This window comes from Solanum dulcamara, chromosome 3 (assembly GCF_947179165.1).
Source record: "Solanum dulcamara chromosome 3, daSolDulc1.2, whole genome shotgun sequence".
Lineage (NCBI taxonomy): Eukaryota > Viridiplantae > Streptophyta > Magnoliopsida > Solanales > Solanaceae > Solanum > Solanum dulcamara.
This window is the reverse complement of record NC_077239.1, coordinates 65,393,549-65,407,310: the sequence shown is the minus strand read 5'-3', so window position 1 is coordinate 65,407,310 and position 13,762 is coordinate 65,393,549. Positions and strand designations below refer to the sequence as shown.

Sequence of the window (13,762 nt, the reverse complement as noted above, 5' to 3'; positions counted from 1 at the left end):
ATTCATATACTCCTGATAGTACATAAAATGCTTCGGCGAGGAGAAAATGCTAGGACTCAAGAGTGTTCATTAAGTCCTTCGATTCTGAGTAAAACTTCGGATTTCAGGTATGTAAGGCTTCAATGAGAGTATTCCTTCCATTGTCATGCCTAAAGTATTTTGATTATATGATAAATTATGTTTATTTTCTTTAAGCTTTACTCTAAGTTATGTGGGTGTTTATCCATGGGTTCTTCCACTCATGTAGTTCAAAACTCTTTCAACTAAATCTCTTGATTTCAAGTAAGATTTTCTTATGAGTAATTCTTATTTCTATTTAATAGCATAAATCATGGTTAAAGTAATAATTATTAGTTTATTTTAATGCAAAATGATTTCATATGTATGGATTGATGGTTTGCAAGTATTTTCTCTATTTAGCTCTTTAAAGGTTTTTGAAATTCATGGTGGGTTGTTTAAAGCATGATTTTCATTGATGAATTTCAAAGTATTTAAACATAATTTTATTTACATACATGTTTGAAATTTGAAGTGATTTGAACCCACCTAGTTTTACTATATTTTCAATGAAGTTTGACTTGAAAGCTTTGACTCCAAATAAATATTTATGAAAGCAATGTTTATGATCAAAAGGGAGTCTAATGAAATAAAAAAAATGATGAAATGCTATAAACTATGTGCCAACATAAGAGCCCTTGTAGGCTTAGGCTAATGGATCAATGAAAGCCTTTAAAGTTAAAGTTAAAGAATAAATATAAAGTTGACGGAGTTCTACCCTAGGCAAGTAGACTCCCCGGCCAACGTAGGGGGTTATGTTGGATTCCATGTAATAGCTCACATGGTCTTAATGTCGGTTATAGTCAACTTCCACAAATGGACGTTTCAAATGCTATTTACATGATTACTCATGCATGTATATATCCACATATGTATGATTTAAATGATATCTACTTGATTGCTCATGCATGCACTCATTTATGTACTTTACCTTATAAATGTCCTAAATGTTTTACTTTGTAATGCATGCCTACATACTTAGTACATTCAAAGTATTAACGCATACTCTTTTGCCTACATGATATCACCATGTAGGGACGTGCTCCTCCTCGTTCTCCTCTACGTGGCTTGTTGAGATTTTGTTTGAAGGATACTCTTGGTGAGTTCCCATGTTCCGAGAATAATACTCCTTTATCTTTCTTGCTTATGATATGTTGAGATCTTTAGACACTTACTATGACATTTCTTTCTATTATGATTGAGGGTGAGCTAGGAACTTGTCTTATCCCCGTTAAATCTACAAGTTAGAGGTATTGTTGGATATATGTAAGTTGAATATTTACTATTATGATTTCCGCTTGTTTATTTATTGTCATTACCTATGAAAGGCTAAAAGAATGCTAAGAGGCTTGTTTGAGGTACTTTCAGATTCATCATTCGCCATGTCACGTCTAGGCCCTAGGCTTGGATCGTGACAGTAGTTGCCTCATTTTATTACACTAGTTTCTCGGAACGTGCTTTGCAAGTTTTCCCCTTTTCAATTTTGTAAATTAGTGCTACACTTTAAAGACAGATTCACTACATTCCGACCTTCCCGCTGCTCTGTATAGTTCTATTGGAGGGTTTTAAAAAAATGTCATAACTAAAGAATTAAAATGGAATAGTTTTTTTAAAAAAATAATTTTGCAATTATGTGAATAAAATATTCCTTTAATTAATTTACTATTTATTTAAATAGTTAATTAGATTTTTAATTTAGTGTAGATGCAAAATGGTAATCTAACTTTGGAGGTTGGAGCTTCGCACTTTTAATAATACTAGTTTAGTGTTACATGCTTTGCACGTGTGTATCATGCCAATCAATAAAACTATATATGAGAAGAAAAAAATCATTTAAAAATAGCAATTGACATAAAATAAATATTATATCTATTTAAGTGATGAGAATTTCATATATAAAGGTTAAAAATTTATTTAAAAAATATGAATATCTTTCAAAGAAATAAAAAAGAAATTAAAGAGATAGACCCTTGATTTTTCGGCTACATTTGGTGTAACATACTTGTTTCGTTCAATTTTTTCGATCAAAATTTTTAATCGAAAGAAAAACATGACAAATTATCAAAAGTGGAGAATCATTGTCAATTTTTAATCATGTGTACTATTTATATATAATCTTTAAAGCTATTTAACTTAAAAATAATAAAAAAAAAAGACAAAAAAATGATGATGGTGAATGCAAAAAGAGATTTGAATTAAATTCAAAATAAGAACAAAATGTAGAAATAAAAGAAGCCTATGTTTCTTGTAAAGTTTGTAGGGTCATAATCGGATAGCCCCTTTAATCTTTAAATAAACACATATTCCTTCCAAACATGCATACATGCAAACAACAAGTGAAGTCAATAAAGATACTGAGAAGTTTATCAACCAATATGCATGTAATTTATTGGACAATATAATCTTATAAAAGAGGCAAAAAAAATTATTACCTCTAAAATCATGGTGTATAAGTGTGTTGCTTTGGCGCAAGTTTACTATTTATATAGATAATATGTGTTTTATTGTTATTGTCTAATTGAAATTAATATTGAATTGTAGAACTTTATGTTTCATTAAATAATAGAAAAGCATTTTTTTAGTGCGGTCGAAAGAACACAAAAATTTTCTTGGCGGGGTCTGTTTGAACAGACCCGGCAACTAAAGGGACTTCTTTTTCGGTCTGATAAGGAGGTTTTTTATTCTCCCCAATCCCCATCTACTTCCACCACAATTAGTTTGCTTCAATGCTAAATATTAGGTAAATTGTTAGTAGAAAGCTTTTATCTTTTTTAGAAGGTTTTTTAGTTGGACTTTTTTTTTTGCTTATTTTTTTGCCCATTTTTTTTGGATGGTTTTTAAAACTTTTTTTGTTTTTTTTCTTTTGACGTTTTTGGTAGATTGTTTTTGCTGATTTTTTGAAAGTCTTTTGCCTTTTTTTACCCGGAAGGTTTGTAAACCTTTTTTACCAGATGTTTGCCACATTCTTGAGCTGATAAGACACCAACTCAACCCCCTCGATCTTCGTGGCATGCATCGCTTTCACGATCTTCCACATCTCATCAATGAAATTCTGGCGGTATTCATCAACCTTGAAAACCGTGAATACTGACGGATTCATTCTCAGAAAATCTCTAATTCTCGTGGCATCAGACGACTCTTGATAATTAGAGATAGGAGTTGGTGAACTCATGCTACCATTGCAGGCAACCACTAATTGAGTGAGCATAGCAATCTCTCCTCAGAAATCTGCCTTCGAAGTTGGTGCAGGCTGAGTAGAAGGCACTTGAGGTGCCTCAGTATATAGTGCAGGTCGTCCCTTAGTCCTCGGTGAGGGCATCTCTGACTGTGGAACCTCTGTGCGGATAGAGTTCCTTTGATTTTCGATACATTTTGGAGGCATTATCTACAAACGCATAACACACGAATTAGGAATAACTCTTAGTGTTAAACTCTTTCGCACGATCTTAGAGTAGGAAGAAGTGAAACAATTCCTAATGTCCTATAGCCTCCTAATTATAAGTGTGGTGCACAACACACCCATAATCAAGACTATACTAGATACGGCTTCATGGACTCCCTAGGACTCTTGAACTCTGTGTTCTGATACCAAGTTTGTCATGCCCCGAGAGGGTATTCTAGGCGTGGTCGACACTCAGAAGTTATCGCTGGCTCCCGAGTGAACCGCTTGTACTAATCAATATTTATTCATTCAGCGGAAGACTTAGTTTAAGAGAAAAATAATTCTTAGCGGGCTAACGCAATCAACAATTTCAATCATTCAAATCAGAAACATAGTTTGAAAGAAAACCAGTCATGAGTTAAAGACATCAAAACAAATCCATCACTGTCTAGTCTATGAAGCCTCTATCTCTACTCTCTAGATGGTGCAAATGATAAGTACATGGCTACCTAAAAAGGAATATTCGAAAGAAAGATGATAAATCTAGAGTGCCACTGGATGCAAGGAAGGCTCACCAAATCTGAGAGTAGAAGTGATCTTCAATGATGCGCCTGTTGAGGATCTCTAGTACTTGTATTTACATCATAAAATGATGCAGGCCAAATGACATCAGTACGTAGAATGTATGAGTATGTAAAATGACAGAGTAAAACATGCATCAGGGTAGAATCAAACAACTCAGAATCCCAACTCAGAAGAAGAAATAATTCAATTAAGATATCCTAAGTCTAAACAAGAATATGATTTAGATAAGACCAATCATGTACAATCCAATCCAATCCAACTCGGAGTACTATCAAGACCTATATGGGAGTTTCTCTTATCCGGCAACCATCACTTATGAGCCAGTGATAGTACAACAAGACGACATTGTTGTCATGTACGTTCATACCTTGCTTGGGTAGGAATGAATCAACAATCATGGATCCACAATCAATTGAGTCCTATCATGTCAAGACAGTAATTTGGGAAACATCCGACTTTAACAGTCCAATCATCTCCTATGTTTGGCGACGTAGTTATTGGGTTCGAGTTATTACTTACTCTTACCCAATTCGGTGCTTGATACTCCTCCTAAGACTCAATGCTCATAAAACTCTATCCAATCAGTTCAATCTAGTCATATCGACAAGTCTTATGTGGACCCTTATCAATTTATCAATTTTATCACAATCAAACCTCTCAACCAATCATACTATCCAATCAGTCTTAATCACATCTTTCAAGAGTAGTTAGATATACTTTTATGACAACAATAAGTTATTATCCTATTTTATGCCATTCACATTCATAGCTATCCCAATTTATGCTTTTCATTCCAATTAATACATATGGATAATTGTTTACAGTCAATATATGTAGTTATAGTTTATGAAATTGAATGTGAAAAGTAATTGTTCAAAAACTCAAGTCATGAAGATCATATGCATAATCGTTTACAGTCAATATATGTAGTTATAGTTCATGAAATAGAATATAAAAATTAATTATTCAAGAATTCATGTCATGAAGATCATCAACCAATGAATAGTATGTAAAAATATTCTAGGGTTTAGAAAATTTTTAAGAAAACGTTCATGGAAGGTCAAGTCTTTCACAATTCTATCAAACATGTCTATGGGGCGCATAGAAGAACACAAAATCCATATTTTAGTTAGCCTTACATACCTGGAAGAATTCGATTCTTGAAAGACTTTGAAGAACTTGACGAATGCTCTTAGAACCTTACCTTTCTCTACTCTTGAATTAGCTTAGAACTTGAACTCTAGCCCTCTTTGTCTTCTCTAATCCTTGCTCTGAATGTTCTTAGGTGTTTTTGGAGAGAAAAACTCCTTAGAAACTGATATAGGGCAGAATGGTGATCCCTAATGTAGTGAATTAGATATAGGATGGGTGGGAAAGGTCTAAAATGTCCTTTCCTCAAGCAAAATCTGAAAAATGAGTCCAGGACCCTGCAGGCGCGATAGTGGCGCACCTCGCCACCACCCAAACTACTGCAGCTAGTTTTGGGGGTTCTGCTGGCGCACAACGCCAAGACCCACTCCAACAATAGACTTTGGTAAAACGGTCATAACTTTTGACTCGGAATGAGGAATGAGGAAAACTCGGTGATGTTGGAAAGATGAATCAAATATCTTTAATTTAGTAGGTCATAGGCCACCTAAATCTTAATATTTTGAAATTTATAGTTATTTAAAATTGACCCTTATACGGACTTATCGAAAAAACTTAGCCGATGGAAAATCTTTGGGCTTGGCTTGGTGTTAGAGATCTCTTATGACCATCAACCATATATAATACACCTTAAATACATAGGAATTGATCCTATCTCATGTATACACTTTGAAGTCTTCGAGTTCAAGCCTATATGCCTACAAAGAACGGTCTGAATCCTAGCGTAGAGATTTTCAAGGTGTAAAACCTCACCTCTCTCCTCTCTCTCTCTGCACTCTCGCTTGCTTATCTCCTCTCTCTCTCTATCCTGTCTCGCTTACCTCTCTGCCTCTCTTGCTCCGTTCCTCCTCTATCTTTGCAATTGAACTATAAAATGGTAATAGTTAATGATACAAACATAAATGGTACCAGTCAATATTATAAATACAAATGGTAATTGTCAAATATACATATCATTTTTAGTGATACAAAATGCAAATGACATAATTCAATGATTCACATCCTTGTCTATGATTCAAAATATAAATGGTATCAATGATATAAATACACATGAATACAAATACAATTTATTATAAAATACAACATTGATACAATTGTATTTGTAAAATAATACAAAATTATACTCTATAAATATACCTTTAAATTACTCTGGTTTAAATCAATAGCAAAAGGCATGTGTTAACTTCCATATGGCATCGTTTATGTGCAGTTAACTAAAAGAGACAAAAAAGAAGCTGAACGTTAAAAGAACATAAGAAGTTGGTGTTTGAATCACAAGCAAAATAGACAGCAAAATAGATATGCCTAGAACCTAAATTTAAATTTTAACCTAATATCAATGATTAATATCGCTTGCATCAATTGCATAATTAGAACCTCATTATGAAAATCAATATGAAAACTCTAACAAACTAAAGTTGATGAGATGAAAAGACCAAAATTACAGACATATTAAGGAATGTGGGTAGAATTATATGTTAATATAGAACTCTAATAACGAATGATATACTACAAAAGAATAAAGAGGATAAAACCAAAAATAAAGAAAATATGTTTATACACTAAAAGTCTTGTAATATAGAATTACTATTTATTCAGAACTCTAATTATGGTATACAACGAAAATAGAAAGACTTAAAAATCCAATATTAAAGAAAATATTATTTACACAATCCTATGTAATATAAAATTGTGTGTTTGCTTAGAATTATGATTATGATTGGTGTAGATTGGCCCAACAAAAGGATATTATTTGTAAACTTTACCTAAATTCCATAATAAAAAAGCGCAATTACAATATATCCCTCATTTTTTTTTTTAAATTACCCGATTTTCCTTTTTTTCTCATATTTCTGATACATTACTTATTTTGTTGATACATCATATTTTGCTGTAGAATAATTAATGTTGTTGAGTTATTTATGGATAGTAACGTAAATTAAGTTAGGATTGGTTCTTTAATCGATTACCGTTCTAATTAATGGAATTAATTGTTAAAAAGAAGTAACAGTTATGTACAGAAAGAAAAACTCAAAAAATAGAGCATCACTGTGAGCAAAAAATTTAAACCAAAAATCAATTTTCATCACGTGAAACGAGATGAATATCACGATACTACTGAGATATTCTGGAGTTTGGCAATCCGAGGTGAGTTATAAATGATACAAAAGTGATGGAATCGTAGTGGGTGACAATGTATCTTACTCAAATCTAAAAGCAGCAATCGCTGCTGAATTGACCATACATGAATCAGTGAAAAATATTAAAATCCGATACATCATTCAAGGTAACTCGTCGCCAATGATTATTCGTATTGATATGAGTGTTAATCTTTATATAAAGTTGAAGAAGAACGAGCTTGTATTCGTAAAGTATCCCCTATGCATACCAACTTCTGATAAAAAGAGATGTGAGTTACAATCATTCGACGCTACATCTGGAGTAATTATTTGTGCCGAATCAAACACGTATGAGTCACAAATTTTTGGTTTAGACGAATCTGATAATGCTGCAGCTTGTTATATATCGAAATTGGATGTGAAGAACTATATAACTGATACAATTGGTGCAGAAGTGAAGGAGAATCAATTGTATAAGGACAAAGCAACACTAGTTGATGTAATGGCCAAATACAAAGTTGATAATGGATTCAATTTCAAAGTTAAAAGATCTGACAGTAAAAGGTACGTGCATTTGCTGATTTTGGAAATTTAATTTTGGAATGTTAATTTTGTTGTTGTATATTCATGATACATACTAAGTAGTATGTATCTGGTATAACAGTTAAAATAATTTCTGTCAGAATATATCAGATATATATGAATCTCTGTGTATCTGATACATATTAATTTTATTATTGTATATTCATAATACATATACTAAGTAGTATGTATCAGGTACAACAGTTAAAATACTTGCTGTCAGAATGTATTAGATACATATGAGTGTATCTGATACATGTTAATATTTTTTTATTTTTTCTGTCATGATACATCATAACATTATGTATCTAAGTCACTTAAAAAATGTTCCATATGTACTGTTGATATTGAAAAGTTAATTTTGTTGATTTATATTCATGATACATACTAAGTAGTATGTATCAGGTACAACAGTTAAAATACTTGCTATAAGAAGTATCAGATACATATGAATCTCTTTGTATCTGATACATGTTAACTGTTTTTCCTAAAATTATACAGTTATGTGTTAATATGCTATTCAGATGACTGTTGTTGGAGAGTGAAAACATCATGTTGGAAAAAATCTGATATATTCAAAGTGAGATATTTCAATAGTGAACATTCATATGCACTAAAAGATAGGATTTTCAATAAAGTTCATGCTACAAAGGCTTTTGTAAGTGCATTCACGACACCTAAATTGGTTAATCATAAGAGAATTCACACTTCTAATGATATACGAGAGGATATTAAAGCAACATATCGAATTGATATTACCTATCAACAAGTATGGCATTCAAAAGAACATACTTTGGAGATGTTAAGGAGAAAACATGCTGATGGATATAGACAGTTGCCTGTATACATACATATGCTGAAAACCTTATATCCAAATTCGTACATAAGTATGCACAAGTCACCAACTAACGAGTTCATGTATCTGTTCGTAGCGTTAAGGCCATTGATGAAGGGGTTTCAGTTTTGTCGACCTATAGTTGTTGTTGATGGTGCGCATCTTGATGGACCTTATAAAGGGACATTTGTATCAGCTAGCATACTTGATGGGACAGGTATTACTTTTTGTTACTGTTGTATATTGAATAACAGTGTATCATCTTAGTTGACACATTTGTTGTGAATCTGATGAATTTTAATAACTATGTTATCACTGTTAATAATTTTTTAGGTTGCATATTTCCATTGGCGTATGGTGTTGTTGATACAAAAAATGATTCATCACGGACGTAGTTTTTCCAGAACTTCAAAAATGCATTTGGTGAGAGGGACAATATGTATATTATAACATATAGGAACGAAAGCATAATCAAGAGTGTAAACATGGTATTTTCCAATATCCCTCACTTTGCATGCATATGGAATATATGGAAAAATGTTTGTACTAACTACAGGAGGAGCAAATCTGTACTAAGTGATCTCTTCTACTCGATGGCAAGGCATACCGAAAAGATGAATTCAAAAAGTTAATGGCAAAAGTTAAAACAATTGATCACCGGGTGACAAAGTATTTGAAAAATACGGAGTAAAAAAGTGGTCAAGGAATTATGCAACTTTCAACTGGGGAAGAATGATGACTTCTAACATCGCAGAATGTATCAATGGATGTCTTGTTGAAGCACGAGAGGTGCCTATAATTGACTTTTTGGAGAAAATGAGAATATTATTTGGTGCTTGGAATTGCAAAAATAGGAAAATAACAGCTTATACAAAATATACTTTGGATAGAAAATTCGAAGATATCCTAGTATCAAACACGATGAAGTGTTCGAGAATGAAGGTACACACCAGTTATTTTTAAGTAGATATCTACTTGATACATAGTTGCTTGATACATAACTATATGATACATCAGTTCTGTATTTCCTGTGATCATTATTTCTTGATACATCAGTTCTGATACGTCAGTTCTGTATTTGATACATTAATTCTGATATATTTCTGTGATAATTATTTCTTGCAGGTTATTGCTTCATCAGAATATCTTTATTCTGTTTATGAATCAGGTATAAGATACATTGTGTGTCTTGAAAGAAAAATATGCAATTGTGGCAAGTTTCAACTAGACGAGATATCATGTCAACATGCAATTGTAGTGTTGAAGAGCAAGAACATTACAGACATGCACCCATACTATTCTTATTACTATAAGCCATAGGCATTGACAAATACTTATGAATTGCCAATGGTTCCAATGCCAGATAAGAAAGATTGGTCTGTTTCAAAAGAAATTTTGGAAGAATTCTTCTTTCCACCAAGATACAAAAGGATGCCAGGAAGACCAAAGAAAGAAAGAAAAAAGTACTCTAGTGAGAAGATAAGAATGAGCACAAATTCTTGTGGTTTTTGTGGCCATGAAGGCTACAACAGAAAGACTTGTAATTTTATTTTCAAAGAGAAATGATATTTTGTTATCCTAGGATACATTCTATTTGAATCATGTACTTATATCTACATAGTTCTTTTTTACAGTGTAGGGTTGTATTTGATACATATATCAATTAACTATAATAGTAATTGAATATCAATAATTGATACATGGATGGTTGGTAATTATTTTCATTGTAAGTTACTTGATAGTGATATAGTAATTTCTAATCTGATATATGAGAATAACTGATTCATAACCATTCAACCTATTAAGGGTTAATACTTTGAAGGTTGTTGTATTAGTTGTCAATTGAATTATGGTTGATACATAACCTGCTGTATTGATATAGGTTGTAGATGTATCAGCAGATGTAAAGCTTGATACATGAGATTCTGATACATAAATATAGATGTATCAAATCATTAAACCTTGATACATGAGAATCTAATAAAAAACAAGATGTATCAGCAGTTGTAAAGCTTGATACATGATAATTGGGTTCATGAATATAGATGTATCAGAATTATTAAATTTTGATACATGAGAATCTGAAACATAATCTAAATGTATCAAAAGTTGTAAAGCTTGATACATGAGATTCTGATACATAAATGTAGATGTATCAGAATCATTAAATCTTGAAACATTATAATCTGATGCATAAGATAGATATATCAGGAGTTGTAAAGCTTAATACATGAGATTCTAATATATAAATGTAGATGTGTTAGAATCATTAAATCTTGATACATTAGAATTTGATACATAAATTAGATGTATCAAGACCTGTAAAATTGCTACATGAGATTCTGATACATAAATATAGATGTATCAGAATCATTAAATCTTGATACATTAGAATCTGATACACTTTGTATCAAGAGCAATCAAGTTTGACACATGAGAATATGATATAAAAACAAGATGTATCATAAGCATTAAAGATTGATAAATGACAATCTGATAATTAAATAAGATGTCTTAGAAGCATTCAAGTTTGATACATCAGAATATGATACATAAATATGAGAAAAGCTTAAAAGTCTGCTAAGTTATTGAATAGAGAAAAAAATATTTACTATTGGTACAAAAACATAATTGTACATTCTACTACTATAAAATTCAAAAAGAAAACTACTCGACGTCCATCGATTCTCCTTGACTAGGAGAGATAAAAAATTTTTTAGGTTTTTTTGGATGGTCGTTTTCGCTAACATAACCATCCTTGGCCTTCCGACAACCATAATTCCACAGTAGTGCGGCATAGCTTGAACGGAAGAATTCAGCGTGTAGTCCAGTAGTTAGAATATAAATTTTATCACTAAGATATTCAGCCAAAATAGCCAAACAAATACCACAATCCCTGCAAAGAAATGAATACACAACTTTAAACAAAATTGACCTATTAATGATTTAAATATGAATATTTATTAATACTCACAAGCTATCGCTTTCTTGTTGCGCAATTCCTTCAACGAATTCAACTGCAAAAGGATGATGTAATTCAAGCATGTTTCGAGTTGATTTGTTCTTGTATGAATCAAGCGATGACCAATCAGTATGTTCATTCTTCTCAAAAAAATCACTATCCTGAAGATATGTAGGTAGCATTACTGCTATGTTTTGAATCTCTAAGTAAGGGTTGCTAGTTCTTCTTTCAGATGATAAATCATACACACGTATCAATTTCTATTTCAACACAACTACCATAAGAACTCAATGAAAATCCCTATCATAATTTATCGGGATGTATACCTCATCTATCAAATGCCAGGGCAACCCGACAATTATTGAGAAACCTTTTATTATGTTCTTTACAAATCTCTTGTGATGAGCTAAAATAGAGGCTCTTGCCATATATTCTTGGGTAGAAATATCAGGTGGAATGTGATAGTATCGTGTGTGTGCAGATTCGATGAAAATTTTGAAAATACAGTTTGTTGTTGTGTATCAATACTAATTGCCCAACTGCATCTTGGATTTCTTCTGAAGGTAGTAAAGTATTACATCGATGTGCTGCATATTTTAAGAAAGTATTAGTTATACAAACTGATACATAGTTTTTAAATAGGGTAGAAACTGCTGTACTGGATGTATCTGAAACATAATATCTATGTATAAGAAATTGTGATTGACATGTAACAGATGCTCTATGAAGAAATGATTAACTCATCATTCCAGCATCTGTTCGGCTGCGACATAAGGTAGAACCAATTCTTATCTTGAGGAAATGCCATTACAAAGTTCATTTTTTTAAACCCGAATGAAGAAAACTTGAATCTGTAATGTTCCTCCTTTGGTTTCCTGAATGGAAACTTATATTAAAATGACAGAACATATATAATAAACAGCTTGTGTTGATATAAGTTGTAAATATAATACTTACTTGTTGAAATGCAATTTTAATAGTCTTTTATCTATCCATTGGGAGTATTCCCAGATAAGCTCGGTTGGGGGATGATAGCATATATAAAACTTTCAAAAGGATGTGTTTGATGCCTAACTGATGTCATTTTTTCCTTACCTTTTTCACTTAAACCAAATTTTGTTAGATACGACGATTGCAAGATCTTAGAAGGTAACCTACTTCTTGGAAGAGGTGTCTTCGCATCATCTGTCAATACATTGAGTTTTGATGGAAGAGTGGTAGGTAGATAACTATCACGTAGTAGACATTCATCCTGAACTTCCTGTTCATGACTAACAGCATTCAATGGCATGGCCGGTAATGGAAGTTCGTATATTAGAACATCTATCACATCCAGAGTTTCGGGCGATATCGATGTTGAAGTATTGGATTCCTAATTTTGAAGAATTATCAAAACATAATGACTTTAGTATAATAAAATCTGTTTAATTTAATGAATCAGATACAATTGATTCATATTACCAATGCACTTGGTTTGATTTTTCCTTTATCAATCTGCTCAACATGCTCTTCAACTTTATCAATATTACCAACAGACTTTCTTGCATCTTTCGTCGCATTATTCTAAATGAAATGTATAACGTCAGTACTAAACTTATTAATGTTGAATCTATCACAATCATTTATCAGATACATTAGCTTTAATGTATCAGAATCAACAAACACCTGAAAAGGATCTGCTCTAACTAGTTCCATTTGGTGTGCTGATACATCCTTTAATTGTGGTGGAATAATGGATATTTTTGATTCCTACAAATGTAATAATAACTATTATTTAAGAAAATGACTATTGAAATGTTACATTACCTTTAATAACTTTGGTTCTAGAGCATTACCTTTAATGTATCAGTTGACAGATGTTGTTGAAAAGATTCTGCAGCATCTGATACAATGTTGTGTTTTGATACATCATCCACTTTTTGTATTGTCTTGGATGGTTTAGCTTCCTGCAAACATAATAACATTTACTTATGATATATGAGCATGGAATGTATCAATAACTATATATCATCACAGGTTTAGCAAATACAAGATATATGTAACATCAGATTGGTCAGAACTTTGGTTCTGATATATTATCTTTAATGTAT

The 13,762-nt window shown here is 31.9% G+C and overlaps 1 pseudogene; it reads left to right on the top strand.

The window, feature by feature from the left end:
• Positions 1–7,273: 7,273 nt before the first annotated feature.
• On the top strand, positions 7,274–9,105 carry LOC129883609 (uncharacterized; annotated as a pseudogene).
• The last annotated feature ends 4,657 nt before the right edge of the window (positions 9,106–13,762 follow it).